This window comes from Staurois parvus, unplaced genomic scaffold (assembly GCF_062004578.1).
Source record: "Staurois parvus isolate SC_StPar_1 unplaced genomic scaffold, SC_StPar_1.0 ptg000086l, whole genome shotgun sequence".
In the NCBI taxonomy this organism is placed as follows: Eukaryota; Metazoa; Chordata; class Amphibia; order Anura; family Ranidae; genus Staurois; species Staurois parvus.
In genome coordinates, this window is record NW_028317882.1 from 12327098 (window position 1) to 12333097 (window position 6000).

Genomic DNA, 6000 nt, shown 5'->3' on the forward strand with positions numbered 1-6000 from the left:
ACTTTTTTGGTCAAAAAAAACGCTGAACGCAAACATGGGAAAAAGCCGCTAATTGGTAATGTGGGAAAATGCCACTAAACACTAATGCGGGAAAACGCTAAAGAAAACTGTTTTTAACGTGACTTTACACAGCTAACGTTACCAGCGTTATCAAAATGTCCAGTGTGAAGGCTGAAAAATGCGGTAAAATGACGCAAACTGGCGTTTTTGGACTTTTTTTGACCATGGTCTAAAAAATGCCAATGCGGGAAAATGCCGCTAAATCTTAATGCAAAAACGTTAAAAACTCACAATTTTAACGTGACTTTACACAGCTAACGTTACCAGCGTTATTAAAACATCCTGTGTGCATGGAGACTTAAGCTTAATCCCTTGCCCTCCAGAGGATTTACCCCCCCTTCCTGACCAGGCCATTTTTGGACGATACGGCGCTGCGTTACTTTAACTGACAATTGCATGGTCATGCAGCGCTGCACCCAAATTAAATGTATGTCCTTTTTTTCCCACGAATTGAGCTTTCTTTCAGTGGTATTTAATTTTTGGGCTATAAAAAAAAGACACAATTTTGAAAAAAAAACACTTTTTCTTATTAAATATGTGACGTAAAAAATTTTTAATATCAAATTTTGTCATAAATTTAGGTCAAAATGTATTCTGCTACATGTCTTTGCTAAAAAAAAAATTAACCACTTGACCTCCAGATTATTTACCCCCTTTAATGACCAGGCCTCATTTTGCTACTCGGCGCTGCACTAATTCCACTGATAATTGCGTGGTCATGCAATGCTGCACCCAAACGAAATTTACGTCCTTTTTTTCACACAAATAGAGCTTTCTTTCGGTGTAATTTGATCACCTATGCGCTTTTTATTTTTCACGCTATAAATAAAAAAAAGGCCAAAAATTTTGAAGAAAAACAATATTTTTTACTTTCAGCTATAAAAAATATATAGTAAACTCAAAGTTGGTTATAAATTTAGGCCAAAATGTATTCTGCTACATGTTTTTGGTAAAAAAAATCCCAATAAGTGTATATTGATTGCTTTGTGTGAAAGTTATAGCATCTACAAACTATGGTATAGATACTGCAATTTACGCCATTTTTCTGCTATACAGCGCTGCGCTAGTTTAACGGACAATTGCGCGATCATGCAATACGGTACATAAATGAAATTTACATCCTTTTTTCCCCACAAATTGAGCTTTCTTTCAGTGATATTTGATCGCCTGTGCGGTTTTTATTTTTTGCACTATAAAAAAAAAGGCTGACAATTTTGAGGAAAAAAAACAATATTTTGGACTTTTTGCTATAAAACATGTCCAGTAAAAAAAAATGCAAAAATCAAATTTAGTCATAAATTTCTGCCAAAATGCATCCTGCGACATGTCTTTGCTAAAAAAAAACCCAATACATGTAAATTAATTGGTTTACGTGAAAGTTATAGCGTTTACAAATGGCGGGAAAGATACTGGGATTTTTAGGGTTTTTTTTTATACTAATAATGGCGGCAATCAGCGAATTATGGCGGGACTGCGGCGGACATTCTGACATTGGGGGGTACTGACTTGGGGTCACTGACATCCCCAAAAACACTAATACAGTGATCAGTTCAAAAAAAAAACCACTGACACTGTACTAATGGCAATGGGGAGGAAGGGGTTACCTTTATTTTGCAGGGAAGGGTTATAGGAGTGAGGGGAGTGTTTTACTAGGGGGCGGGGGTGTGTACTGGACGGGACAAGGCTGATCGAGAAACTGTTCTTTCTTGATCAGCTCATCTTCGAGCTGACAGGGAAGTGACAGACAGCACAGCTACTGCAGCTGTGCTGTCTGTCACTGTTTGCCGCCGATCGCCGGGAAACAGCCGCTAAGGACCGGCTGTGACCCGGCGACTCACATCTGCGGCGGTGATCGGCGGGACAAATAGGGCGGCGGCGCGCCTCGCGTGCGCCCCCTATTTGTTTACAAAACACGTTTTAAAACGTGGTTTTGCCTGCGAGTGCCGCCCTGCCACCGTATATATACAGTGGCTGAGCGGCAAGTGGTTAAAAATCCCAATACGTGTAAATTAATTGGTTTACGTGAAAGTTATAGCGTTTACAAATTGCGGTAAATATATACTGGAATTTATTTTTCTACTAGTAATAGCAGCGATCAGCGACTTATAGCAGGACTGCGGCGGGCATTTTGACACTGGGGGGGAACTGACTTAATGTCACTGACCTCCCCAGTGACACCAATACAATACACTGTACTAATGGCACTGGGCAGGAAAGGGTTTACGTGGGGCGATCAAAGGGTTAACTGTGTGCTGTTTTACTATGTGGGTTGTGTTTCACTGTAAGCACACTGCTTTGTACGGCTCTGCTATGCAGAGCCGTACAAAGCAGTGTGCAGGAGCTGACAGGAGAGAGATCTGTATTGTATACATACAGGTCTGTCCCCCGTTGGAAATCCTCAGAGATCTCCGGGGGCTGGTGGGGGAATCACCAGCCGGGACTCGGTGATTGACAGCCGAGGCTGCAAATGGCGCCCCCTACCCGGAACTAAAAATTATGTATATATACGTGATTTTGCGCACCCGTACAGCCCTGTAGCAGTATTTCTGCTATAGGGCAGTGCAGAAGCAGTTAAAGTGGAAATTCACTCTCTTAATCAACTTAATCAATTCATGGGATTTATAATCCTTATGCTGCTATCATTAGTAAATAGATAGGAAAGTATATCATATTTCCTTATTTTAACCTTTTTTGGAATTCCTTCATTTAGTTCCTGGTTTCCATGCCTAGGCAAATGATGTCACACATTCCTGGGGGCTTCAGGAGGGGATGGAGGGTTCTCAGCTCAGCCAATGCTTGAGCTAAGGACAGATTGATTACAGGAAGTAACTGCTACATGATTCATCTGCCCTTACTCAAGATGGCCACTGCCAGAAATGCTAGGGGGTGTTTTTCAAAATGATTTCTCAGCAAAATAAAGCATGGAAACATAGATGGATGGAGGAGTTTGTTTTGAATATTAAAAATGAATTTTATAGCATTTTTGGTTTGTGGTACTCAGACACAGTGCAGTTCCACTTTGAGGTATGTTTTTTTTATTGGATAATTACATAGGGCCAGCTTGAACCAGTGATCCACAAATATATGACCATGCACCTAATATTTGGAAGTTCCCCCTTCTGCTACCGAAACAACCGTGATCCGTCGTGACATGGACTGCACCAGACCTCTGAAGTTATTTTGTTTCATCTGGCACCATGCCAGCAGTAGTATAGCCTTTAGCCCTGGTTCACACTGTCACATCGCATGCGATTTACACAGGAAGGAATCGCACCACATCCGCGGGAAAAAAGTGTAGGCAACTTTTTTTCTTTTTTTTTTCCTACTGCACTGGAATCGGATTGCATGGGTGTTCATACCCAAGCAATCTGATTCAGGCAAACATGCTGTGTTCTGTGAGCTGCTTTTGGGGCGTCGTTATCATTTTAATTGACACGCAGCAGATCAGATGAACACCGTGCGATTGCAGTGCGGGAAACGGATAGGAATCACTCTGTTTCCCACATCACATCAGTGTGAATCAAGCCTTAAAGTGAAACTAAACCTGTCACTTTAACTGCTTCAAAATACAGTTACCGGGAATGCTAACTGACAGATTTGCTTGTGCTTTCAACCAAACTGTCAAACCATGAAATGGCTGGTGTCATAACTTATGGCAGCTTCTTTGGCTGAAAAGGATAGAGGGTTTATTTTCACTTTAAGTCTTGTAAGTTGCGGAACCTCTATGGATCGGACTTGTCTTTCTAGCACATCCCACAGATCGATTGGATTGAGATGGAGGCTAAGTCAACACCTCAAACTCTTTGTTATGTTCCTCAAACCATTTTTGATCCTTTTTTTCAGTTTGGCACTGCACATTATGCTACTAAAAGAGCCCACTGCCATCAGGGAATACCGCATCCATAAAGGGGTGTACTTGTTCTGCAACAATATTTAGATAGGTAGTACATGTAACTTCCACATGAATGACAGGACCCAAGGTTTCCCAGCAGAACATTGCCCAAAGCATCATACTGCCTCTTCCAGCTTGTCTTATTCCCATACTGGTGCCATCTCTTCCCTAAATAAGCGACGTACACTCACCTGGCCATCTACATGATGTAAAAGAAAATGTGATTCATCAGACCAGGTCACCTTCTTCCATTGCTCCATGGTCCAGTTCTGATGCTCGGGCACCCACTGTAGGTGCTTTTGGCTTTGGATGTAAGTCAGCATGAGCACTCTGACCGGTCTGTGGCTAGGTAGCCCCATATGCAACAAAATGCAATGCCTATTTTTTCTGCTTTCAACACATCAACTTCAGGGACAACATGTTTACTTGCTGCCTAATATATCTCTCAGACTTTCAGATGCCATTGTAACAAGATAATTAGTGTTATTCACTTAAACTGTCAGTGGTCATAAAGTTATGACTGATCGGTGTATATTACATACCCATGGAAACAGAAAATCACTGTAGCAGATAGCAGTACATTGTGGACCTTCACGGTTTTGTGTGGAGCAGCTTCAACACATCAACAGGAGGGCACCTGCAAAAACCATGAGTAGACAGCCAGCCCCCCCAGTGGTGCAACTCATGCACCTTAGAGTGCCCTATGGCCTTGTGGGACGTGACGTGGGTATTCCAGGAGGCTGAAGATGTTGTACACGTAATTTTGGGAAATAAGGAAGTGTGGGAAGAGGCCGCCAAGAAAAGTATACAGTAGATAATGTAGACATATCTAATTCTGTTAGAGGAGGGAGGTGATATAAAGTTGATGTGGAGTGTGAGGTTCTGCTTTAAGGCCTCATGCACACAGGACATTTTTGCAGCCACTTTCAGGGGTGTCTGGCTTTTTTTTCTGGCAAATTAAATGAATTAATGCCCAAGCGCTTGATGCTTGTAAAAGCGCCTAAACACTTGTAAAAGCGTTAGATACTTTTATAAGCGCCAGGTGCTTTTTTTCTGCAAAAATGCTGCTGCCAGGAGGAAGGCTTCTAGAAGAGTGTTTAACGTCCCGTGTTCATGAGTCCTAAGTAGCTCCCCTGCCCCCAATAAAAAAAACTAGGTTGAAGTGTACATCAAAATGAAAAAACCTACGGTACCTAAGGGCCCATTCAAATCTACGTGTCTATGAATTGGCTGCATTTTTTTTTATGCACTTTTCAATGCACGTTGTAATGCGATATACAGCACTATGAAACTGTTACACACCCCTCACTACACTTTATAATGGAAAACCTATCAGAAAAATCATATTTATAAATCACACTACAAAACAGCACAAAGATGTGAACATCATATCTTTATGACCTTACGACTATGCGCACATTTCATTGCAACAATACAGCGTGAACAAGCCATTGCACTCCAACTTCAGGAGCACTTTCCTTGGTAAGGGTGATGTTAATGGACTTTTTCCCAGCAAAGCCGAGGTTCTCAAATCTTGTGTGAATGCACTTCTGTACTAAGCTGGAGTTTATTATTCTGAGATTTGAGATTCTCAGCTTTCTTGAGAATGATGTATTTACTGATTATTTCATCAACTATCAGTAGATGCCAATATTTTTTCAGGATTTCTTGTACACAGTGGGGATGTTTGAACATTGGGTTATGGCTCATGTAGTGTCACTATCCAATTTTTTACATTGAATCAAAAATCAGCATGTCATTTTCATCGAACATACCTTTTCATGGGCTTTTTTCAAATATTTTCTACTGTACCCAATTGCCCTATGCTTATCTCTTAGCAGCTTATCATGATCCTCAAAATCCTTATCAGTTCGTCAGTTTCTTCTAAGCCTTAGATACTGACTATATTGAATACTGGATATCAGTGACAAAGGATATGTACTATTGGTTTATAGACAGTCTAATTAGCGACCCATCTGACCCACCTTGATTGTTAGATGCAAGAATGCTACTTCACATGGATCTGACCAGATCTGGACCAAAATCCC